The sequence below is a fragment of the Dermacentor silvarum genome, chromosome 10, assembly GCF_013339745.2.
Source record: "Dermacentor silvarum isolate Dsil-2018 chromosome 10, BIME_Dsil_1.4, whole genome shotgun sequence".
Classification (NCBI taxonomy): domain Eukaryota; kingdom Metazoa; phylum Arthropoda; class Arachnida; order Ixodida; family Ixodidae; genus Dermacentor; species Dermacentor silvarum.
In genome coordinates, this window is record NC_051163.1 from 125,335,248 (window position 1) to 125,362,404 (window position 27,157).

The window sequence follows — 27,157 nt, forward strand, 5'->3', positions numbered from 1 at the left end:
TCACTAAACTTCGTCAGCAGTGTTAACGTTAACTCAAATAATTGACGTAGCTTTGCAAAATATTATACTTGTGTGTGTCATATTCCTGGACCTAAAAAAGGCCTTCGATACAGTTGATCACAACGTACTTCTGCATAAACTAAAGCATTATGGTTTTCGTGGTCGCTCATTGAATCTTCTTACTAGCTACCTTCATGAACGAATGCAGCTGGTCGGAATGAGCAATGTACATCATCACCTAAGAATATGCGCACTGGAGTCCCCCAAGGATCCGTCTTTGGGCCACTTTTATTTTCACTATGTATTAACGACTTTCCACTTATTTTAAGTACAATTGAAGTACTTATGTACGCCGATGACACCTGTATTGTAGTAACGGCCGACAACATTTGTGATCTCGAAACTAAGGCAAACGAAGAGTTGAAAAAAGGAATTGATTGGTTTTTAATGAAGAAACTTACGATTAACATTAAAAAGACTAAATATGCGGTTTTCGAACACGTAACAATATCTTGCCTAATAAATCATTAGATTTACGAATAAACGATTTTCCATTAGACGAAGTCAGATCATTTCCGTATCTTGGCGTGGCTTTCGATAGCAATCTACACTGGCAAGAACAAATGAGCGCAATTTGCACAAAGCTCGCATCGCGATGCTACGCACTCTCACAAGCACGTCATGATCTCGATAATAACACTCCGCGTATTTTATATTTCGCACTCATCCATAGCCATATCCCATACTGTAATGAATGAACTGCGACATACAAAACTTAACTTGAACCTGTACGCGAACTCCAGAAAAGAGCCCTGAGAATAATTACCCATTCATGTTACGATGAACCTAGTCACCCTTTGTTTAATAGAATGAATGTTTTGCCGTATGATATGATTCGCGAATTAAAAATTGCCAAGTGTGTTTTAAATATTGTTAAAAACAACCTGCCTTTTCATATTTCCACATTTTACACATCCTCTCGAGTGACCAGAAATCAAACGTACGGAAATTTTAATCTTCCTCCAACTAGTAATATTTACTGACAACGTTTGCTTCAGTTTTCAGGGTCAAAAATTTGGAATAAACTACCAGCAGAAATAAAACATGCTTCAGTTTTCAGGGTGAAAAATTTGGAATAAACTACCAGCAGAAATAAAACAATCAAATAATATATGTCCGTGCTTAAAAAATACTTGCTTAGCCTGAATAAGCCTTGTCAATGTGAACAATCATGATGTCCTTTATGGTGTTCGTAAATCGTTGAAGCCTGCAAAAAATACCATGCTTAAGTGTTCTTTAGATTTTTTATCGAGATTATTATTGTATGCTTTGAACCTTCATAATAATGCAGGAACTTGCCTGCAATCTTCTTGTTAACTAGTGTTTTATATTAGAAATGTTTAATACTGTAACATGCTTTTAACTATTTCGCATTTCCTTTGTACGCTCGTGCTACTTAAAGGTGTACGATAGATACATGTATGCACGTGATGTATCTTGCTTGTTTTTTACGTATAATTTATTTATTTTTCATTGGACCCGCAACTAGCCTTTGGCTATGGGTCCAACCTGTTTTGGTGTTTCTGTGTGTTCTAAATTTACAAATAAAGAATTCAATTGAAAAAGTTCTTTCCTTCGTGTCTCATGCGTGTGCTGTCTGCGCTGTGCTGCTTACTTAACGCGCAGCGAGAAGTTAACAGTCGTCCAAGAACGATAGCAGTTAGAGTCAGCAAAAGGCGCTAGTATTTATTACGATTTTTGGTCTCGAAACTTGGGATTACTTCATCTACTAACATTCTCAAGCTGAGTGACTGAGGGAGCTAGCTCACTCAGTGCATTCGAGCACTGAGTGAGCTAATTTTCCCTTTCCCAAACATACATCTAGATGAAACTATCAGAGGGTTATTTAGGCATAAAGAGGGATTTGTTGCAACAGTATTATTGCCGCTATTCAACCTATGGCCACAAAAGTTAGCGCGTATCGACATTGTTTCCATACGCACACGTATTAAATGCGAAGTATTTCTTGGCGAACATTTGCTACTTTTATAGTATCTATCTATATATCTATCTGCCTACGTCTTTGTGCTCTCATGGTCGTTTTGTTAACTTTGTATGTACCAAAATTGGCATACTATGACAAGAGTGTATGACGAACATAAATTATATGTATTGACATGAATGTCATGACATGCGTGTCATGTAGGTCATGAAACAGCCGCCTACGTCTCGGTGCTCTCATGATCGTTTCGTTAACTTGGTAGGTACAACATTAGCATAATACGACAGGAGTGTGTGACGAATATAAGTGATAAGTCATCACATGCCTGTCAGGTAGGTCCTGAGAATGACCCAGGAAACACTAAAGGATGATGGTAGAAGTCATAGTCATGACTGAGCGAAGAAAGATTAACACTCAGAAACCACTGAAATGGATTCTGACGTGGGTACTAAGTGAAGGAAACACTAAAGGATGGTGGTAGAAGTAATAGTCATGGGCATGACTCAGAAAAAATGAGAACCCTATTGAAAAAAATGTGAACGAGAATGTACGAGAAATAGTGTACGCGATTATTGCTCCGTAGACTGTGCGAGAAACTCGTTCAGTCTGCGAGAACTCGTTGAGTCTACGAGAACCTCGTACAGTCTACGCAGCAATCATCGCGTACATTTCTCGCACACATGTGTACGAGATCGCGTTCTTGTCACTGAACGAGATTCTCGTACATTATGAACGAGTTCGTTTCTACGAGCTGAGTGCGTACAAGATGACGAGCTTGTACGACCTGCGAGAGTATGCACCCTGAAAAAGATACGCACCTCATATTCATATTTAGTATAATAATGCAAATACAATTCTTGTAAATACAAGTGTTCATGCATGAACACTTGTGCTGACCTTACTGCAGTGTTGTGTCGCTGTAATGGTTTGTTCAGAAATCTACAGTAAAGAGTTATGTTGAGGTGAAAAAAAATGTCAGGTGAGGTAATGGTTTGTACTTGTTAATAAACAAGTACACGTTACACAGGTTCTTCAGCACACCTATTCAAGCTTACATTAATAGTGAAGTCCTCCGATTTTAAGCAAGAGCACGTCACACATCTCGCAAGCGTTGTTTATTGGACCTTGTAATGGTACTTCAATACACCCAGTCTGTTGACAGAAGACCACTGGAATGTGTTGCTTGAGTGAGAGCTTGCCGCGCACCTGAAAAAGTAAACAAAAGCCAACAGTTTTTTTTCACACATGCAATAAGATAACACATAGGCAAAAGCAGTTTAGCTGACATTCACACAGGTAAGAATGCTTTAGCATTCAGAACATGCGATACTGAACAAAATTTATTAAAAATAAGTGGTTTCCTGCAATGCTTATGACTCCTAAGGAAACGTGCATTATAGTGTCGTAGAATAACCTGTTACATTAGCAGATCACTGAAACAAGTGTTATTACAGTAAAAAAGGCATTATTTGAGTAATAATAATTACTAGTACTGAAGCAACATAAGTAACATGCATAAAATCTACTTTTAGAGAGCAGCATCAACAGGTCGAGCTAATTAAATTACTTGGAAACTGCTATTCTGCCAGCAAAACTAAAAATCGTGGTGGCGTAGTGGCTTTGGCATTGCACTGCTAAGCCGAATGGCGCAGGATAAAATCCCATGCACAACGGCCACATTTTGATGGCAGCAAAGTGCAACAACACCCCCATAAGGTGCATTGGGCACATACCCCCGGTGTTCAAAGTTAATCCAGAGTTCCCCACTACAGTGTCCCCCATAATCATATTGTGCAGAAGGACTTGGTGTTAGGCAAGTTGCTGTTTGCTGAACGACATAGCGCAAAGGCACAAATACACAGAAGATACACAGACACACGTCACAGGCGCTACTAACAACTTTATTTGAAGCACAGCGAGATACAGTATATGTACTCCTCACAACGCGCAGGCGCACCAGCCACTTCGGGCAGAGCACAGAGGGCGATTATCAGGGCTAACACGATCATTTTGAAGATCTAAAGAAAGCAAGTTCCACATCATGAAAACAATATAGGTCAACTTTCACAAGCACTACTTTTTTTCTTTTATGTAAAATGCTTCCAACAGCTCACGTGCTGTTTTATCTTTAGTTCTGCCCAGGATCTTCCCATCATGAAATCTCGCACGACAAGGACAGGCTTTACAGTGTGCTGAAAGATGCGCATTCAAGTCTTTCGTCGTGTTGTTAGCATGCTCCATGATTCGATCATTGATGCAGCGGCCAGTTTGTCCTACATAGGACTTTCCACAAGACAGTGGGATTTCATAAACCCCTCTGGTAGCACATCGCCAGTAAGGTGTGACGTGTTGTACTTGGCAGCCTACCTTAGATCTGCCCATTATGCGGGGACACAGTTGGGCCAGCATATTGGGAAAAGAGAACACTACAAAAGCGGGCACACTGGTGAATGAGGCCAGAGCTGGTGAGCCGAGTGGCCCAAGACCGCAAGTTGTACCGTATGTGCATAAGTTGAGCCACAATTTAAAGAAAGTGGCGAACAGGCATGGAGTGCCTCTATTGTTCTCTGTTCCCAATAGGCTGGCCCGAACGTGTCCCCGCATAATGGGCAGATCTAAGGTAAGCTGCCAAGTACAACATGTAACACCTTACGGGCAATGTGGTCCCGGTGTGGTTTATGAAATCCCACTGCCTTGTGGAAAGTCCTATGTAGGACAAACTGGCTGCTGCATCAATGATTGAATGAGGGAGCATGCTAAAAACATGACGACAGACTTGAATGCGCATCTATCAGCAAAAAAAAGCCTGCCCTTGTCGTGCGAGATTTTATGATGTGAAGATCCCAGGCAGAAGTAAAGATAAAATTGCATGTAAGCTACTCAAAGCGTTTTACATAAAAAAGTAGTGCTTGTGTAAGTCAGACCTCTGTTGTTTTGTACGACGCGGAACTTGCTTTCTTTAGATCTTCAAAATGATTGTGTTAGCACGGATAATCGCCCTCTGTTGTCTTCCCGAAGTGGCTAGTGCGCCTGTGCATTCGGAAGAGTATATATACAGTATCCTGTTGTGTTTCGAATTAAGTTATTAGCAGCACCTGTGACATGTTTTCGTATATCATCTGTGTATTTGTGCCTTTGCCCTACAATATGTCGTTCAGCAATCATATTGAGGTTTTGACAAATAAAACCCAAAAATTTTATTTAAAGCAAATAGTATTGCATAAGGCCAAATGCTTATATAGAATCATCTGACAGCAGCTACGTTTAACAAAATTTAATACTTTCTAAAACAAGAAACTTTCAGATGGTTTGAGCAAAAATCTACTTATGCCAAAATTATTGTCATTAATTTTATATGGCCCATTCCGCCTTACTTTCTTTTTAACCAAAATTATATATGCAGTGCAGGTGCTCCCCACACCTAAAGAAATTGTCACCGTTCCTTAAAGTGCATGGTTTTGTTTCAAATGACAGCACAAGTATGCTTTGCGATTGTTAGCCAATGAAATGATTGTCAAACTTCTTGAAATCACGGACTCCTGGACAGGATAACTAGTCACATTGGGCACCCTTTCATCAGTTTTTGTCCACAAAATCAAGCAAGTAAAGACATTACCCTGAGTCTGCAACTGTTAATGCGTTCTGTTTGGTAATGATAATTTTATGGTCATTGACCCAAGCCAAGCCAAAAAAGCTCCCTTTCTGGAGCCGAGACAGGTTCCTGAATTACACCATGGAAGGTAAGCTCGTGGGCCCTTCTCCTGCTTCAGAAAGAGCTTACTGCTGGCACGTTACACGATGCAGCTTACTTTCGTCAGTGTTGGGTGAAGTGCCAGTGTTGAAGTTGTCTTTTGCGCAGAATGGCAGTTTCAGGTTTAGTGGGCTTGTAGGAAGACAAGCTCAAGATAACTTCCTGGTTTGAACAGGCTGTTTTGGTTATAATACATCAAGCTTTCTTGTGACTGCCCGCACAGGTGGTCCGTTAGTCTCGCTGTGAAGTTGACATTCAGCTGTATGTCCCAGAAGACCCGAATAATGGTCTGCTCTAGTTCACACGCTCTTGATTTTCTGTCAGCACTCTTGAACTCTTGCTGCCAGTAATTTCTTCCCAGCTGGCCGAATTATCTCGAGGCCCCACGCTGACACTACCGATGCTTTCAAGTGTAGACTTTTCAGGATAAGGTTCTTTGCAGGAAAGGTGGCACTTACAGATTTCTATTCTGGACGCGAGTGAGACGAACCAGTAAGTCTTGGTAACAATGTTTTGTACATAAGTTCTGTAGAAGGTATTATCAAGGGTTCGACGAAAATTCATTTAGCCAGGTAACGACTATGAAGTTGTGGTGAATGACCAAGTGCTTATCATCGTGTTAGTGACGATACAATTTTTCGTAAAACGTTTAACTCCAACAGGACTACACACAAGATGTAACCAAGACTTGCCGGTTCATTTCACTCAGGTCTTGAATAGCCACCTGTAAGTGCCACCTTTTTTTAAACCACACTTGCAAAGCCAGGAGTCTTATCCTGAAAAGTCTTCAATTGAAGACATCAGTAGTGTCAGTGTGGGGCCTCAGGATAATTCAGCAAGCCGAGAAGAAATTGCTAACAGTACAAGTAAAAGTATGCCAACAGAAAATGAAGGGCTTGGAAGCCGATGTATTCTTCGCAAAGTGTCAACTACAGGGTCATTGTTCACGAGTTCCCGGATGCGTAACTCCATGCCAACTTCATGCCGACGCTAAGGAAACACCAGGGCAGGCAGTTGCAAGAAAAGAAATTCAGTGCTCTAAGAAAAATGCGGCCACTCAAACCATGAAAGTAATGTTTAACTTGTCTTCTTACAACTACACTGAACCTAAACATGCTGTTTTGGGCAAGGGAACAAACATCAACACTGGTGCCTTGCCTGACTCTATGAGAGTCATCTGCGCCGTGAATGGTGCCGTCAGTGCACTTCCTTCCGAAGATGAGGCCCGCACCTGCACTGTCAGTGTGCTGTACAAATTTCAGAAGCACATCCCACAAGCTTGTCTGCCTAGCAAAGAAGCTGTGTGGGGCTCCAAAACCCATAGAACCAACGAACACAAACCCAAACCTCGTCCTTTCAACTCTCGCTTTATATTGCTGTGCAAGCAGTAAAATTGGATGGTGTTAGTAGTGTTCTGTCCTGTCACCTCCTTGCCTTTCCTATGAATTTTATGCTAAATAAGGCTTTTTCTTGGTGAAAGAGTGCTAGTTTAAGGCATAAACCAGCTCCATGGCAGTTTGCAATTAAGGAATGTAAACATTTGCTGAAAATAGGTCCACGAAGAATATTTCAAAAAGAGCACTTTAAAAAACACACACGTGTATCTATCACCAAGGCCAACCCTTGTGTCTTCTATCTCAACATATTTCTCAAAACTCAAGCTCAAAACTGATATCCAGGTGCAAGCTCTCCATATCATATTACCTTGTCAATGATGAAGCAAAGCACGCTGGTGCCTGGATGTTGTGGGACCAACTCAGGCGTGGAGATCAGCACTGATCAGCAACACAGCACAGTCTGCTTACACTTTCTCTGCAGGCCCAGCCATACCTGCATTAATACAAGTGGGCTTAGTGTCACGTGAGTATAATATAAAAAGTGACACCGTGAACAAATCAATCCTTGTTCGGTATACATATGAAAAAATGTAGATATTCTCCATATAGCAAGCTTCACTTTGAGTAACAAATCCTGCACTATAAGAAAAATATGATGCATGAGCCATCTATGCAAGAAAATTAATTGAAGATCCCTTTTTTGCCTCCCTCCTCCTCCTTGTGTATAGGTGGCAGTCAGGTTAAGTAAAGTAGGCCAGACAGCCACATAGTGTAAGCAAAGGTGGTCACTTGGTGGGCCAATTATGATACCATAGCACGACATGCATTCTGCAGGCACTGCAATGTTAAAGCACCCATAAGCCTAGCAGCATTACCCAATAGGGCTAACCAATAAGTGTCCCCAGCAGCATAACTCAGCATGTCTACCAGGAGGCTTTCATTACACTTTGACAACTATCCTCCTACGGCTTGAGCCCAATTTTTGTCAACAGAAGACAAGCTTTAAGCATCTGCACAAGGGCACTTTAAACAGTACCACAATAGCTTCCTACCTAATCCCACCTTTAAAATGACATTGGTAAGTTCAGTACCATGTGTAGAACCAATCAAATTGTTCTGCAATCAAGTAAGCATCCCCTTTTCATACACGCAAATATCAGCAACACTACTACTGCCATATGGGCATTTTGTAGACAAAAACACCAAGCGCAAGAGCTGAAGCTTGGGCAAGTTGGTAACAGTTCATTTTGATGGTGTTCATGGCACACACATGCCAAAAGAATAAGCGACAGGCAGACAGTGAAAAATAACTGTCCTCTTTCACACTCTGTGTGTCCCTTAGTGCCTTGGAATGTGTGAGCTGTGAATGCCACCATCTGCCTGTCCCTTATCTCCTTAGAAAGTGTGCACTGTGAATAGCATGGAAAGGAACATAAGAGACCAGATAATGCTACAATAGATAAAAGAAAACATGCTCTCTGATGCAACACGTCTTTAAGCAACTTAATTTTCAACCAACATCCTAAGCCTGCCGCGCTTAAAAAACTCACTGAAGTTGCTGTGTAAGACAACAGCTTGCTTTTACAAAAAATAGAGTTAAACTTATTCTATTATTTTTGCAAACTGGTGCTTCAGTACTGTGAAAAGGTGGTATTATTGAAAACCAGCTTAATTTTTGTGTAATAAAAAAGCCTAGTCAGCTACAGAGATCAGGCTTGATATAAATCTGCCAGTGAACACGGTAAATCAATATTTCCATGACTGTTGAGGTAAAAAGAATCGTTGACAAATTCCCAACACACTATGCATGTTTTGGAGAAGACAGTGCTTTTCTACTGCAAGCATTTAACAGAGCCCCAGTGAATACAGTATGATATAACTTATTGCAGGACATTTCAAACAGATCCTCTTTATGGCTTCTTAGGGACTTGGGTAATGAAGAGTAAGTGCAGTGACATCTCTGAGCACCTCAAAGACAATACTGGTGATTACATGGCAACACAACTGCTGACATGCAAGATAACTTTCGGGCAGTGTTGTCTCATGCCACATCAATCAGACAAAACTTTAAAGGGACACTTAAGGGAAAAATAATTATTTGAGATGCATTATTGAATTACTCTTCCGCAAACCCAGAAAGACTGCAGTTATCCAAAAGTAGAGGCTTGATAAGCTAGAAAATACACAAGAACGATATACAGGTGGTGAAACCACAATAAAGTTCCCACACCTGCTGGCTGTCTGCTAAGGCCTAGTTAATTTGTTTTTGGCAAAAATTGACTATATTGCATTCTAAAAGAGGCAAGAACTGAACTTAGCAATTTTGGAGCAAGTGTACTGAACCGCAACAGCCAAAATATACGAAAATACTCTGGAATGCATGATGTCCTCCAACGTACGATGTTTCGCCACAAAATTTGGCAGGAAATGCCACTTTAACCTTCATTTTCTTTTTGCAATAAATAACCTCTCATCACAAAACTAACACAAAAAGAAAGAATACATGATGCGTCTAAACTGTCTCCAAACAAAAAAATGTGTCCGGAGTCATTTTGTACACATTCAAACCACTTATTTTTGGCCTTGCTTAAAGTGCCTTTGTATGTCATGCAACATGAAACTGAAAAACAGGATTCACTGTAAAGGGAGAAATGAATGGGGCTCGCCTAGCGTGACGTATCTGCACAGGCTTAAGAGAAGTGTGACTCCATGGTCTAAATGAAAAAATAAAAATAAAATCACACTTTGGGCGGGTCTCAGGTTATAGTACTACTCAAAATCTTGACAAGTGCTTATTCAGTCTGTACTTATCCCAAAAGCTTGGTAATGACATACGCCCCTTTTGCACTAATGGTGTCTGCGCCAAAGGGGCTAAGGCTAAATGTTAGGTAGCCACACACATTTTAACAGTGAAATTCAAGTGCATTATGACTTTTGTCTGCCACTTTTAATAACATGTAACGGTCGATATAGCACATTATGATCTAATTATTGTAGGTCAGCATGGCCTGAGCACGGCGTGCCTAAACACTTTTGTTAGGTGAGAAAGTATTGTTTCTGGTACTCTTTCGGGAAGCAGCCTATGCCTTATTCAGAACAAAAACCTTGTTTCCCTGAGAATGTCAGACAATCGCATATTTCAAATTGACCATTTGAAATGCACACAAAGTACAGCATGGTTTTGAGGGTCCCACTAACTATTGAAACGCACATCATCCAAGTTCAGCAGTCAACATCATAACTAAGCTTGTAGAAGTGCATATTAGCAAGTTGACAGAATAATAAGGAGAAGGTGAGAGAGATGGTCCCAACTATAAGAGAAGCAATAGCAGAGTTCAAGCTCCCTCCCATGTCAAATGCGGAAGGGCAAAGCATACCCAGCTTTCGGTTACACTCTCACCTGCGACCACTGCACCAGGCTGACTGACATGCGTAACCAGCAGTTTGTGATACCACATTATCAAACCTGCAATTTATGGGACATCAGAGATCAGCTTCAAGCTTGATGCTATGCTGCTCTAGGGATGTATTATGAACTGACTACATTTAAATGTTATGCTTCATGGTTTGTTGCAAGCTTCAGGAATTTACTTATTCATTTATAAACATACCTCATAGGCTCCAGCTGGAGTACTGCATAAGGTGGTAGGTAGAACATTGTGAGCTAAATAAAGAACATACAATAAAACAAGTAAAAAAAAGAAATAAATACTCTTTCACACTGTGGTTTCTTATCTGGCAGCTAGCTTATAAAAGTGAACAGAAACGTGTTCATGCTGGTAGTGCTTTAGAAGAATAAATAATAAGAGGTTAAACAGAAAATTCAAACACTTTCAAGCCACCTTTCGTGGTTTTTTCTTTCAACGTCCCTTTAGGAATGGGAATCAATGAACAGCCCCCCCCCCCCAAAAAAAAGAGAAAAAAAGTGTAATACATGATTTTTGACTACTTAGAGAAATAAATCTAGGAACACAGAATCTGTGCAGGCATGTATGTAAGGAATTAAGTGCAGTAATATATGCAATAACTTGCAATGCCCTTCTGCTTTCGTCGGGCAACTCATAACAAGACATAAAAGGATATGTGTGCCTCAAAACACAGTTCCTAAAAAAATACGTCACTATACAGTCAGTAAGTAGCATATCATGCATATCTACTCAAGCCCCCAATTATACTTGACTCAGAGGAGGCTACTTAGGTATATTGATTAAACTGAAGGTAGGCGATATTTTAAAATATACAGTTCAAGTAGTACTCGAATATTATGTCGAAACTGGAAGTTATGAATATGGCATCTAAAGCAAAAGTGTTGTACGTTATGCCAAACCTGCCAGCCTGTGAACTTTATGTTTTGCAAAAATCCTAGACACAATGCTGTGTTGGAAAGTCAGCATGTATTTTCTTAAAGTTTTCTCTCAGCGCCTACATTGTTCAATAGAGACACATTATTAACCATTAACTTGGAACAGCAGAAACTGACAACATTGTTTTTAGACCAGTGTGCTTTTTTCAGTGCTTTTGCTGTTGCCGATTTAGCCGGCTTTACGAACTTATCTCAATAAGCTCGTCTAATACGGGTGTCATACAGTGCACTTTTCATTGCGATCAAGCCCAATCCGGATCGAATTTCTCACTTGTGATTGGCTCTTTTGTGCAAGCTGCGCGAGGAAGCCAATTGCAGTAGCTAATTTTGATCTGAATCGGGCTTGGTAGGAAGTGCCCCTCTGGTATACTCGTTAGGGATTTTGCATTGCTAATAAAGCAGCACAAGTGCCATCACAATTTATTGTTTTAGATGCAATTTTGCAATCTCATACCACCCCATTTTTCAAGATTCTTACAACATATTCCCAATAGAATTTCATTCTCATAACTCAATGCAACAATAGTAAAATTGTAGAACGAGTCCAAATTCGTAAATCTCACCAAAAGATTCAGGACCGATGGCACGTACGAATTATACCAACAGAACCTAGAACTCATAAGTGGCAGTGACTGTTTTGTACACACCTTGTCAAAGCAAGCAGATCAGATTCCTTGTCGGGCTGCTCAGACTGCATTTTGCCACAGGCTCCCATGTGGTGCAGAGATTGCATCCGTCTCACGAAATCGTGACATCCCTAAACAATAAGAAATGTTCAGTTTATTGCAATCACTGCTGAAACTGCAAACTTGTGATTTAACAACACCGCGTTAAATTGTGAAAAGACCTCAGCCAGCTACATGGTTGTGCAAATATCTCATTCTGACATCACGGGCAGTTATTTAACCTGTCAAATGGACGAAGACATACAGAACACTCAACACAAGAAACACAGGTTGTCTTGACAATATATAAGCAGAAAAATTTGCATACAAGCTAAAATGTGCTCATGAGTCAGACAGAGCAATCCGGTGCCGTCTCGCGCAGATGTTAGCTGTGAAGACAACACGTCAACGTACTTCACCACATATACCATTTCTTGCTGAGAAATTACGTACAGAAGCAGTGACATTCGCGGCATCAATTTTTGTGCCCGTTCAGACTAAACGATACTCGGCGCTAGTGTATTTCATAACAGAAAGCAAAGAAACAATATATGAAGCTCTTGGCAACATCCTATACTTGTTTGAGGGTAATTTTCATAAAACGTTTTGCTAAATGTGTACTACGGCATTAATAACAAACATTAGGAAATCACTTTTATAATTTTTGTCGCTGTACTAATCATCTTGTGCTCCGCCTAACAAGGCACACTACACGAACTATAAAAATGCGCCAAGCGCCGGACTTACCTTTCGAGACATACTCGGCAAACGCTCCTTCGTGTCAGGTCCGGCGGCATCGACTGCACGAACTGTCCTTCCGGCATAAACACTGTTAAATTGCGGATGAACGTAATAGTACAATTTCCAACACATTCTTCCGTGCACTGTGAACCGCTGCGAGATCGGCGAGAGTACCAGAGGCTGCTAATGAGCCGGGAACAAAGAGCACGAATGACCGAACTACGATGACCAACAACGCCGCACCGCACGAAAGATACAGCTAGCTAGCAGCGTTGCATAGGCCCAGGTGCTTAGCGAACGCTGATGCGCACAAAAAAGAGCACATTTTCTCTCGGCAAAGCGTAAATATGATTAAACTACCAGATCGACCGTCCGCAAGGAAAATATTCATGCTGCGCTCACATACCGACAGCCCAACGTTTCTAGACTGGTAACATTTTGACAGCCGAACACGAGAAAATGATGTCAATTCGTCAAGACAGAGGCACCGGAAGCTTTGCAAGAGCCGGATAAACGTCATGGCGGCCATATTGTTTACATCGTCGTCTACCGTTTTGTCGTCTCTGGCAACGTTGGTCTCAGGCTCCTCGGCACGGTGCTCCCCGGTAATCGTGATCGCATGGATGGTGGCGGCTGGTATTCACATGTTATGCGAGTGATGCGGCCTGTTTCAACAACGTTTCTTTCAACATCGAGGACAGCAACCTGCGGAGCAGCCGTATCAACCGGTCAGGGCCGTTAAATCGCAGCATATCGTGGTTTGGTTTGTGAATGTTTGTGAATTCAACAAGGTGTCCGTGACGACGCATTTGGTGTCGAGTGGCGTCGTCGACGCACTTTGTTCTGGCTTGTGTGCCGTTTTGCGGATGTGTATAGTTCATGAAGAGTGCCGTCTGTGCATCGGACGCTGCTGCCACGCCGGCTCGATTTGCCAACGCGCGAGAACGTCCGCACTGTCTGTCGCGAGTGCTTTCGGACACTGCTTGTGTTCTCTGTGTGTGTGTGTGTGTGTGTGTGTGTGTGTGTGTGTGTGTGTGTGTGCGTGTGTGCGTGTGTGTGTGTGTGTGTGTGCGTGTGTGCGTGCGTGCGTGCGTGCGCGCGTCTGATATGCGTCGTTATTGTGTCAGCGATTTGCAAAAGTGTTTTTTAGTTTGTTTCCGGCGTGCGCGAACGCCAGGATATGCTGCATGTTCGTCATTTAACGACCCTGCTTGAATGTAGGGACATTGACATTTTGGTCGTTTCGAGGTCAGCTTTTAACGAATCGCAAAGCGTTGCCTTGCTCTGAACCATCACTGCACGAACTACTTAGTTATTTCTCCGTTAATTTCAAATTCAGTTTTGTGTAGTATATACACAGATAATGCTCCGTTGCCACGCTAAACTCGTATTTGCCGCTGTTGAGCGGCAAATACGAGGTTTTTTTACTACGTCAAGCTTACTCAGCATACAGTGCACAAGTTGTGAAAGACTTAGTGCAAATAATTTTTCAAGCAGCAATTGGGCAAAATGTGCTGATCGTATGACAGCATTAGTGATTGATGGTTATGTAATTTCGTTATTTTTGTCTGTCAGAGTGCGATATATTTTGGCTGCTATTTTGGCTATTTATTCACCAATTTATTTACACTGAGTTTGTGGTTCTTTTTATTTTTTACATGTGGGCATGCATGGCCAGTTTATGCCTGCCTGCTACAGTTTGGCATAAACAGGCACTAACAACCTCTTAAAATATGGGCAATAAAAAGTGACTAGCAGATTTGATAGTCTTGTGGGGGCTGTGACATAATTACTAACGCGAACAAGACTAACGGAAAAAAGGTGGGATACGAGAGAGGGCTCTGTCCTGTCCCACCTTTTTTTCGTTGTTCGCACTAGTCACAGCAACTGCATCAACACCAACTAACCCAACTTTCTTCGTGAATTACTCGTCTTGTGGGGGGGCACACTTAGCTGTTTGGAAAATGTGCAGCTTGAAATTTCTGCATTGCTACCTCTGACTGACAGCTCTGACGCAAGCAATATGATTAGGCTGTGACAAAGCGCGTGCATCTTCTGTTACTGATCAAACTGCATGCAATAAAATCATTTGCCAACTCGTCCGTGTTGGATGTGTTTTCAGTGAGCTATAATCGCATTGCCAGCTTCTTTTATTCTGCATAAAAACAAACCTATAGCATTTTTTTCCGGAACTGTGAAGGTACTCAAGCCTATATTGCATTAAAAGCTTCGGGTGATCCACTCTGAACAAGGGACGTACTCTCAGACAACAGCTTTTGGCTATATCACTGTCAGTGCGCGCTTACTGGCTGGTTGAGCAACGCGTCACACGAAGGCAATAGTATTGCCGTAAGTGATTATCCGAGAATATGTCCCCAAGTGAAAATCATTGCATCATTAGGACTGACATGAGCTTTGATGGAGATGTGTGTGTCCATTATATGAAATTGCAGAAATTCAACACTGGCGCTCTTATTCATTCTGCAGTTTATGCTGCTATATGTGGCACAATGGTTCGACGTCGTCATACAGCACATTGATTATGTCTTTGCATGTGCTACAAACGATTCATCATAAAATCTTGCTGTCATTCACGAGCTTTTGTATACACTACGACTTAGGTGCATGCACTTTGTATGCAATTCGTAGTCATCGGCCAAGATCTAGTTGCTCATATGACTACAGTGCGTACACATCACACGCTATCTCGCACACCTCGTACAGAATCTCGTTAGGTTGGCGCAGCACATCGCACACATCTCGCACATGCGTACATCTCGCACATGCATTCGCGTAGCACCTCGCATAGATCTCGCACACTTCGTGAAGTCTACGCAGCTCATGCGTACAGATCTCGCACATTTTTTACGATATCTCGTTGAATGTGCGTAGCACATCGCACACTTCTCGTCAAATCTGTGCGATATGCATACATATCGCACATTTCTCGCACAATTCGCGTACAAATTTTTCAATAGGGAATGGCTCAGCAAAAAAAGATTAACACTCAAAAACCAATGCAATAGGTTCGGATGTGTTACTAAGTGCAGGAAAAAGCTAAAGGTTGATGGTCGAAGTCATAGTCATGAGCATGACTAAGGCTTTCGCCTTAAGGTCTCTCAGGCATAGCTAAAGGGACTTCTGAGGACTCATGACATGATTGTCATGCCAGGCGTGTCATGTAGGTCATGAAACAACCGCCTACGTCTTGGTGCTCTGAAGGTCCTTTCGCTAACTTTGTAGGCTGCCTGCACACTGCTTCGCATAACATCAATTACCACAGGACGTGGGATCTGCCGGCTTTTTTTATTTTAAAGCGTATACCGAGAATAAGTCACTTCGGAATGCACGTCTAATCTCTGTTATCTCCAACGACACCATTCAAGAAATATGCACTGAAACTATGCTAGTCTAGAAGTAAACCAAGTTCAACTTGGGCTCTCAAGCGCAATGAGAGCCCACGTTCATTAACTTCAATGAAAATAAGTGGCGAACCATCGTTTGGCGCTCGTAGGGGCAACGCCCTGCACCGACATAGTCGGGGAGACATGCAAGGGTGCGCCCGAGTGCAACACGGTGAGAGTCCGGGGTTACTCCAAAGTGGTGCCATAGGCACAAATGCGCGTAGTGTCATCTATCCTCTAGCTAGTTGCGCACTGATCTTACCTGTACTAACAAACGTTACGGGCGTTTAATTGTCTCACGCCAGTTAGTGCTATCATAATTACAAATAAAATTACGAGGAACGCAGGAACATTCGTTATTTTGCATAGCTTCATTGGGGGACTTGCATTTAACAACTAACCCACCAAATAAAAAAAATCTGGTATAGAACGAACTATCAACTTAGTTTATGGTGGACAATAATGAAAATCATGAAAGATCATATTTTTCCGCTACCCTCTTTTTCTCACTAACGTCTCCTCCATGGCGTTTGTGCTGTATTCCTTTATTACTTCTTCTTTTGGTCTTGTACTCTTTTTCTAAGCAAGAGCCATCAATATATGGACACAACAGGCGTGCAATTGGGGTCTTTGTCAGTTGCTTTCAAATAAAGTAGGAAAAATTTGTGAACATACCGGTAGAATTACAAACGCAGAAAGTTCTATAAACGGCAAATTGCCTTGAAGTCACCTCTTAAATAAAACGTTCTTGAAGTGGTTTGAGGACAAATCAGTCAAGAGGCCATGACGGCTGAAAAAGTGAAAAGGCAGAAGCCATGCCCTACTTTATGGAAAGTAGTTGAAAAAAAAACGGTCAGCCCTTCCACTGGGGTGGAGATGGAAGACCAGCGAAGCTGTACTATGGTGGGAATTATGTATTTCCAATTAGGACTTTTAAGATGTGATGGTATAATTGGTTATTTGAACTATCAAAGAATGAGAAATATATATGATCCGGTGGTTCTCTATTTAGTGACCACAGGGACCATGGCCTTGTGGTCGCTACGGTACACCGCCATAGGGTGTACGGCAAAGGTTGGCACGTTATTCATAAACACGTCACCAACGCCGCGCGCGTTCGGTGCGAACGCGGGCAAAACGCCGCCGTTGTCGACAGCAGTTCTGCGCGTTGTTTGTGTGACCCCACACAACCGCTGTCAAAACGCTGGCGTGAGCAAGCGCGCCAGCAGCAGCGAGCGAAGGTTCATGCGGTCTAACGCTTCAACGGAAACTGAGCGGCGAAAGCACAGCGCATACAAAAGTAGGAGCCGTGTTGCAGATCGCTTTCAAGATACGGTGCGCGCGACAGCCTGGCGCCGCGCAAAGTACAAGTTGCCCGCAGAGCAGAAGCCGCAACCCCTCCCTCCCGCGCTGCCTTCCCAATGTCCTCCTTTCGCATGAGAGATAGCGTCGCCAGTTCCACTTGCGCCCGGTCGCAAGATACGCATTTGAAGGAACACACGCGAACGCTAAAAAAAAGCGCTCTCGCAAATCTCCCATTGCCACCCAATAATAACACTGGAATCAAGATCCAAGCAGCACGCGAGGTGAAAATATGTTAATGGGCTAGTATTGAAAATGTGCAAAGAAAACCACGAAAGCACAAGTTGTGTAGCGAACACGAAGGAGTGACAAGCACTGTAGACTAATAAAATCGACGCACCAATGCGCGACGTTGGGATATTTCGCATTGCGAGGCTTATGAAGTGTACGCACTTTATGGCTCCATGACTGCCACTTTAGAAGCCAGCAAGATCAAGTTGTTTTGAATGACAAAGCACTACGCGGAGCTGCTACAAACAGTAACCATCAAAAAATCACGAAAGCTCAAAATCAAAAGCACCAGAAGAGTGACGAGACCGAAAAAAAAGCGATGTGAGGAGCTCTTGTCTGGCAGGAATTCGTGAGAGACGACCGCAGAAGGCCTCGCAAACATCTTTCGCGGTCAGGCGGGAGTCGCGCCTAGTGCGCGACGTGGCTAATCGCTCAGAATTCCGGTCGGAACACAAGCGGCTCGTCGCGGTCTATGGACACGTCGAGAGCCTCGGTGGCGTCGTAGAGGACACTCTGATGCTCATCAGCGTCCGTTTCTTCGGCAACTATGCCAATCTCTTCGAGCTCCTCGAAGTAGGCGTTCACCCGGTTCACCGTATTCGGCTCCCACAGGTACTCGGGTTGAAAGGCACGGAGTGGTTCCTGCGAGCGCATATAGAGGTAACATGGAGAACGCTGGCTCAAACTCAAAGGCTCAAAATTTGAAAATTGCGCCGAATTTTATTAGTAAATTATGTTCCTACAACAGCAAGAGAATTATGCAACATAACGCACATTTTCGAATATATGGGAAGCGAAGTGTTCGTATAGCGGTTCTGTTCATCAGGTCACCTTCTACGGTTCATTTTGCAGCATAGATATTACGAGCCGGCCGGACAAAGCACACGCGGAAATCCTCCCCCCCCCCCCCCCCCTGTCTTCTCTTTCCGCGAATCACGTTATTCACAAATTAGACAGTCTCCAAGAACGGCCCAACTTTCTCCTTGCCGCCTCCGGTGTAAGCCTATTTAGATAAGCCTAGATGGTGCACTATGGCCAAGGCCAGCCTACTTACTCGACGAAAAGTAGACCAAGCGGACGCTCCATTCTCCGGAAAGTAAAACACAAGTTATTGCAGGAAATATCCTTCTCAAAACCTATATTTGTTGCACCGCGACTCATTTGGTGCCGTTTGTTGTTTCACTTCGTAATGTCGCGGAGAACAGAGTCCGTCACCGGCAAATCAGTAAGGGCAACACATAAGACGATCCGTTGCATGAGTGCTCTCCTGTGTATGACCTATTGACCCTTTTCGCGGAGCAGTTTGTTTTAGACAAACGAGATGGCGCTTACGGCGGCGCGCCATACGTCTGCTCAGCGACCCCGCCCGAATACGAAACCCCTGACACTTCTACCTTGCTTCCGTGCGATCAGCTGTCAGAAATGCAACTGAGTTTTCGCTATCGCACTGTGCTACAATCATGCTAGATTGGATCATGTGGATTGAAGACGTGTGCAGTAGTTGGCTGCAAAAATAGTGACTGGCACGTTAAGGAATGGAATGAATCCATGTGGCCAAGTTCGCGGACCGCTGCTGCAACTATCCGAACGTGTTACCGACACTTCCAGATGTACAGATTTCCTCGAGGATACAGAAATTTGCTCATCCGCCAGCATTGCATCGCTAACCTTCAAAGGAAGGGCTTCAGCCCCAGAACGTCGGCAAGTGTGAGTACCACTCGTTAAACAATGACAAAAAGGAGTAGCGCCACTTTCTGTCATCGTGAGTTTCGCGCACGTTATCTATACACATTTATCCCAAATATCAGGAAAACTTACGCCCACTCTATCGCCGACGTATCAAGCATAAGTGAATGGGCGCACACTAGAATATATGCGCACTATATACGCACAATAAGTGACGGTACTACATCAATAGCGCACGAATGGTCGAAGCTGAATGTTTCGTGACGGTCCGCAAGAGTAAGCGAGTTACCCGCGATATTACGCATTTGCTACAAGGTATTGAATTGTGCAGAACAGCTACGTTTCAAGCCTTGTGCGCAGTAACAACAAATCTATCGGAGCTGAGCACACCCGCGAGCGATTAGGCAGAAAATAATCAGATAGTGGCCGCACCGAGCAACTTCACTGAGTCAGAAACTGACAAGCCACTGCTTCAAACTATTTGCCGAATAAAGTACAAAGAGCAAAACACACTAATCCTGATTCAATTCATGAGCGGAATGTTTGGATAGCTTGGAATACATATTTAGCACCGCTTTTAGAAGAAGCACAATATACGCTGCTTGCGCCGTTAGGACATAGGTTAATCAGCTGCGAAAGCACTTTTGCATGTCCTCTTAAGCTGTCATCACAGCTTCGTGTCGTTCACATAGTCACCGTCTATGATATCTCCCAAAACAAAGGTTTTCTTAGCTTCGCCGGCGTCATACACTTCCACTGTAAACAAGGAGGCAATGGAGGCAGTTGAGGCAAGCAATGGACGCGTCATCACGTGATCAAACATGGCAGCGCCCACGGGATCGCCGTGAAAAGGGTCAATACGGCAAGACAACAGCAGAAGCCGCAATCAGCCACCTCCATGAAGGTTCACTATGAAAGCTTCGCTTTGAGCAACTTCCAGCGCTTGAGACGGTTTCCTCCGCCGCCACGTCTTTTCCGAAGCACTTTGCGTACAGAATCCATGACCGTACGTTTTTGTTCCCTACAGAAACAAAATTTAATTCGAAGTTGTCTTTTGCCACTGAAGAGCATTAAATCTCAAGATGTTGATGGCTTGTGCAGGTGTGGTGTTTGGCATGTCGCTGACATTATCAGCGCAACCTTGCAGCACGTGTTTTACTGTTGTATAATCGCTCGTGCTTGCCCAATACGTTTGCAAAACACTAAAATTAGTTTTTCGCAAAGACAGTTATCGACTTGTAATAATCCCTCCACTTTTTAAGTGACCGTAAAACTTCTGTTCCCACAAATGTGGAAATTTTGTAAAAATCACAGTTTACCGACGACAAGTCAGTATGGTTTAAGAAAGGCTTGTTCACCTGAGACAGCACTGCTAACACAGAAAGAACTGATCTGTAATCCTTTGAATGAAAAGAAAAGGCGCTAAGGATTTTCGTTGATTTTTCTAAAGCATTGTATTCCATAAACCACGAAAGACTTATCGCCAAACTTAATTTCTATGGTTGCCATGATATCTTTCTACAAATAATTACATCTTAACTTTGCTTTAAATATCAGCAAGTAATGAACAATGAAGCGCGCAAAATTAAGCAAATGCTTCCTGGTGTCCTACAGGAAAGCATACTTCGGGCGCTGCGGTTTAATTTTTATGCATAAGTGTACTATCAGCATTATTGATAATTCCACATTTGTCATTTATTCAAACGATACTAGTTTAATTTTTACAGGAACAGGCATAACGTATTTACACCAGCAGGCTACATAGTACTTAAGTTATTTATTTATTTATTTATAGATACTGCGATCTGAAATCAGATCATAGCAGGGTGGGTATACATAGAAATATGGAAGCATGTAAACACATACAAAATTCATCAAATATTGTCACGTAGTAGTGACGCTGAAGAAAACAGTCGTAAAACTGTGTACAACGAAACTGGTTGTTTATTGGGCGAACCTGTGCCCACAAAAGCAAGGTACACTCAAAGCACAACGATAGCGGCGAACACAGTCGGCGATCGTCGAAAATCTGATCAGCGGCGAAACGCGTCGGCTTTTATACCTGAGTCAACGAAGGTTCTAGATTGATCCCTGATGCCCGCGTGTCTTCCAGAAAGTTCTAGACAATTCGCGTCAGTCATGCAATCAGATAACATAAGGGTCGGTGAAAACAGGCAATGGAAAGAAGCATCGATAACGTTCTAGAAGCTTCCGATACAGGCGCGTCCTGCGCCGAGCGATAACGTTTAACATTTGTTAGCCGGTGGAAAGCGGCCACCGGTGAAAGATAAACATCTATACGTGTCAATACCCTCCCCTTAAAAAGCATCGTCCCGATGCTACAAACAAATGTGAAAGCGAAAACAAAACCACGCGTAATAAAGAAAAAAAAAAAGAATAAAGTAACAAAGTACCTAAGTTCGTCAGCGGGCGTAGAAAGGCTTAAGACGCACCACATGGACGACTTCGGGTCGTGCGCGGCGCCGCTGTGATTGCGAAATGCCGTCTGGCACGACCTCATAGTCCAGTGCGCCAATACGTCGGATGATCTTATACGGTCCGAAATAGCGACGTAAGAGTTTTTCGCTAAGTCCTCGTCGGCGTATCGGAGTCCAGACCCAAACACGGTCTCCGGGCTGGTACTCGACGTAGCGTCGTCAAAGATTGTAGTGTCGGCTGTCGGTCCTCTGCTGGTTCTTGATGCGCAGGCGGGCGAGCTGTCGACCTTCTTCGGCACGCTGCAAATAGGTGGCAACGTCTAGATTTTCCTCATCGGTGACGTCCGGTAGCATGGCGTCAAGCGTCGTTGCCGGGTTCCTTCCGTAGACCAGGTTGAACGGCGCCATGTGCGTCGTTTCTTGCACGGCCGTGTTGTATGCGAAGGTCACGTACGGAAGGATGGCATCCCACGTCTTGTGTTCGTCGTCGACGTACATTGCCAGCATGTCGGCGATGGTCTTATTTAGGCGCTCGGTGAGGCCATTCGTCTGCGGGTGGTAGGCGGTGGTCCGGCGATGGCTTGTCTGGCTGTACCGCAGGATGGCTTGAGTTAGTTCTGCCGTAAAGGCCGTGCCTCTGTCGGTGATGAAGATTTCTGGAGCACCGTGACGCAGGAGAATGTTCTCAACGAAGAATCGGGCTACTTCGGCGGCACTGCCTTTGGGCAAGGCTTTTGTTTCGGCGTAGCGGGTGAGGTAGTCCGTCGCTACGACGATCCATTTATTCCCGGACGTCGACGTCGGAAAAGGCCCAAGTAAGTCCATCCCGATCTGCTGGAATGGTCGGCGAGGTGGTTCGATCGGCTGTAGAAGTCCGGCTGGCCTTGTCGGCGGTGTTTTGCGTCGCTGACAGTCTCGGCATGTCCTTACGTAATGGGCGACGTCGGCAGAAAGGCGAGGCCAGTAGTATTTTTCTTGTATCCTCGCGAGCGTGCGGCAAAAACCGAGATGTCCAGCCGTTGGGTCGTCATGGAGAGCTTGCAGAACCTCTGGACGCAACGCTGAGGGTACCACGAGGAGGTAGTTGGCTCGGAGAGGCGAAAAGTTCTTCTTTAGGAGAATGTCGTTTTGCAAGAAAAACCACGCCAATCCTCGCCTGAACACCTTCGGCACAGTGACGGTCTTGCCTTCTAGGTAGTCTACAAGGCTCCTTAGTTCCGGGTCGGCTCGCTGTTGTTCAGCGAATTCGTCGGCACTGATGGGTCCCAAGAAAGTGTCGTCAACCTGGTCGTCTTGTGGCGGCGGTTCGACGGGGGCGCGAGACAAGCAGTCGGCGTCAGAGTGCTTTCGCCCGGACTTGTAAACGACGGTGATCTCGAATGCTTGAAGTCTTAGACTCCATCGTGCGAGGCGACCTGAAGGATCCTTCAAGTTAGCTAGCCAACACAAGGCGTGGTGGTCGCTCACAACTTTAAAGGGCCTGCCATAGAGGTAGGGACGAAACTTTGATGTAGTCCAGATGATGGCGAGGCACTGCTTTTCTGTTGTGGAATAATTTGCTTCCGCCTTCGATAGCGACCGGCTAGCGTAACTTACAACCCTTTTTAGTCCGTCAGTCCTCTGCACAAGCACGGCGCCGAGTCCTACGCTGCTTGCGTCGGTGTGGACTTCGGTATCGGCGTTTTCGTCGAAATGCGCAAGAATGGGCGGCGATTGCAGGCGTCGCTTCAGTTCTTCAAATGCTTCGATTTGCGGCGTCTCCCACTTGAACTCGACGTCGGCCTTCGTGAGGTATGTCAGTGGCTCGGCGATCCGTGAAAAATCCTTGACGAAGCGCCTGTAATAGGCGCACAGGCCAAGAAATCTACGCACTGCCTTCTTGTCGGCGGGCGGAGGAAGGTCAGTGATGGCCGCCGTTTTCTGCGGGTCAGGGCACACTCCAGACTTGTTGATGACATGGCCCAAAAACAAGAGCTCCTCGTATGCGAAGCGGCACTTTTCTGGCTTCAACGTGAGTCCGGAGGTCTTGATAGCTTGAAGAACTGTTTCAAGGCGCCGGAGGTGTTCCTCGAAGCTTGAGGCAAACACAACGACGTCGTCCAAATAGACGAGGCAAGTCTGCCACTTCAAGCCTGCCAGTACTGTATCCATGACCCGTTGGAAAGTCGCAGGTGCCGAACAAAGACCAAACGGCATGACCTTGAACTCGAACAGTCCGTCTGGTGTTATAAAGGCAGTCTTCTCCCGGTCTCTCTCGTCGACTTCGATTTGCCAGTAGCCGGTTTTGAGGTCCATCGACGAAAAATACTTTGCGTTGTAGAGTCGATCCAAGGCGTCGTCAATCCGTGGGAGAGGGTATACGTCCTTCTTCGTGATTTTGTTGAGGCGACGATAATCGACGCAGAAACGTAGGTTTCCATCCTTCTTCTTTACTAACACCACGGGGGACGCCCACGGACTCTTGGACGGCTGGACGATGTCGTCGCGTAGCATTTCGTCAACTTGTTGCCTTATGGCCTCGCGTTCGCGCGCCGAAACTCGGTACGGGCTCTGACGGAGTGGGCGGATATATTCGTCGGTTATGATGCGGTGCTTGGCGACAGGGGTTTGTCGAACTTTTGACGACGACGAGAAGCAGTCCTTGTATTGCAGGAGCAGAGCTTTTAGCTGTTCTTTCTTAAGCCAAGGAAGGTTCTGATTGACGTCGAAAGTTGGTTCAAGTACTACAGTCTTCGTTGCAGGTGCACTAGAATCCGTGAAGGCAAAAGCACTGCCGGCTTGTACTATTTCGTCGATGAAGGCGACCGTTGTGCCTTTGTTAATGTGCTTGTATTCGTCGCTGAAGTTCGTGAGCATCACTCTAGCTTTCCCTTCACGTAGCTTAGCTATGCCTCTAGCGACGCAAATTTCCCGATCGAGCAGTAAGTGATGATCGCCCTCGATGACGCCCTCCATATCTGCAGGCACTTCGGCACCGACGGAAATCATTACACTGGAGTGAGGCGGAACGGTGACATGTTCTTCTGGCACATTCAAGGCGTGGTAACTGATGTCTGTATCCGGTAGTATCGCGTTGTGCGTTGAAAGCGTTATTGACTTGGACCTTAAATCGATGACTGCACCATGTTGGTTTAGAAAGTCTATGCCTAGGATGACGTCCCTGGAGCAGTGCTGCATGATTACGAAGCTCGCCGGGTAAGTGCGATTGTTAACCGTGACTCGCGCTGTGCAGATTCCAGCCGGCGTTATTAGGTGGCCTCCAGCTGTCCGGATATCAGGTCCTTGCCAGGCCGTCCTCACCTTCTTCAACTTGGCGGCGAACGGGCCACTGAAGACGGAATAGTCAGCTCCAGTGTCGACGAGAGCGGTGACGCTATGACGATCGATTACCACGTCTAAGTCGGTAGACCGTCGTCTGGCGTTGCGGTTAAGTCGTGGCGTCGGATCACGGCTACGTCGGCTTGCTTCGCTGCTGCTACGTCGCGTCGGTAGGTCTTCTTTCGGCGGCGAAGTGTTGTCGTCAAGGCTCTTGCTAGACGGTGTGCTGGTACCTCGTTGTGATGATGCGCGAGTTGTCGTCGTCGGTGTCGGCGGAGGATCTTCGGTATTGCGTCGTACAGCAACCGCACCTCCATCGGTTGCTGCCTTTAGTTTCCCGGATAGGGGCTCACGGACCGGCCCCGCGCTGGGCCAGTGTATGGTCGGCGCTGCGGCGACAGGTAACGTCCTTGTGACGGCGAGCGTGAGGGTCGTCGTGGTTGCCACTGGGCTCCTGCGAGGTAGTCAGCGATGTCGCGTGGTCGCTCGCCAAGCTGTGGACGTGGCGCGTTGACGGCGAACCCTCGTAGGCCCATCTCGCGGTATGGGCATCGGCGGTAGACATGGCCGACTTCCCCGCAGTGATAGCAGAGCGGGCGGTGGTCGGGGGCGCGCCAAATGTCCGTCTTCCGCTGGTAGCTGCGCTGGGCGACGGGCGGGCGTGCTGGCGGCGGCGGCGGTGGACGACGGAACTGCGGCGTTACGGGGCCCTGGCGCGAGCGCGGAGGGGGGCCTTGACGACGGGCGACGGCGGCGTAGGTCATCGATTGCGGCTGTAGTTGAGGCGATGCCGGAACTTCTGGCACTTCCAGTGATCGCTGAACCTCTTCTTTAACTATGTCGGCGATTGAAGTCACCTGAGGCTGCGACCTTGGGAATAATTTCTGTAGTTCTTCCCGTACAACAGCTCTGATCATGTCGTGCAGGTCGTCGGCGCCTAGAGCTTCAGCTTCGGCGTAGTTTGTCAGCGCACGGCGGTTGTATTGTCTGGCTCGCATTTCAAGCGTCTTCTCGATCGTTGTCGCCTCCGAAACAAATTCTGCCACAGTCTTGGGCGGGTTGCGCATCAATCCAGTGAATAGATGCTCTTTGACGCCCCGCATCAAGAACCTAACTTTCTTTTCTTCAGACATGTCGGGGTCGGCGTGGCGGAAGAGGCGAGTCATCTCCTCCGTGAAGATCGCGATGCTCTCGTTCGGCAATTGAAGTCTGGTTTCCAGGAGAACTTCAGCCCTTTCTTTTCGTACGACATTCGTGAAGGTCCTCACGAAGTTCTCGCGAAATGGGTCCCAAGTCACCAGGGTGGTCTCCCTGTTCTCAAACCATGTCCGAGCAGCGTCATCCAACGAAAAATTTACATGGCGCAGCTTGTCATCGTCGCTCCATTTGTTGAATGTCGCGGTCCTCTCGTACGTCTCCAGCCATGTTTCAGGGTCTTCAGCTGATGATCCACGGAAGGTCGGTGGCTCCCGAGGTTGCTGCAGCAGGATGGGGGACGCTGGGGCTGCCATTGAGGTCGTTGACTTGGCCTTGATCTCTGTGGTCTTCTCGGGAAGAAGTCCGTATTCTGGCAAAAGACCTTGCTGCCTACGGCTAGCTCGCTGGTCCTTGGCGACGTTGGTCTCGTCCTCCGGTTTCGGGCTTGGGTCGCGGCTTTGCGGGGGCGTCCGCTGTATGGACACAAAAGCACCTCCACCAGATGTCACGTAGTAGTGACGCTGAAGAAAACAGTCGTAGAACTGTGTACAACGAAACTGGTTGTTTATTGGGCGAACCTGTGCCCACAAAAGCAAGGTACACTCAAAGCACAACGATAGCGGCGAACACAGTCGGCGATCGTCGAAAATCTGATCAGCGGC

At 45.3% G+C, this 27,157-nt stretch overlaps 1 long non-coding RNA gene across 2 annotated transcripts; it reads right to left on the reverse strand.

The window, feature by feature from the left end:
• Positions 1-3,100: 3,100 nt before the first annotated feature.
• LOC125940624 (uncharacterized) lies at positions 3,101-13,065 on the reverse strand. Of its 2 annotated transcripts, XR_007463817.1 has the most exons (4): positions 12,866-13,065; positions 12,101-12,210; positions 7,458-7,583; positions 3,101-3,208 (listed from the first exon to the last, which is right to left on the reverse strand). It is a non-coding gene; the product is annotated as an uncharacterized LOC125940624 (long non-coding RNA). The 2 variants fall into 2 exon arrangements; XR_007463816.1 differs by having other exon boundaries at positions 7,458-12,210.
• Positions 13,066-27,157: the final 14,092 nt, after the last annotated feature.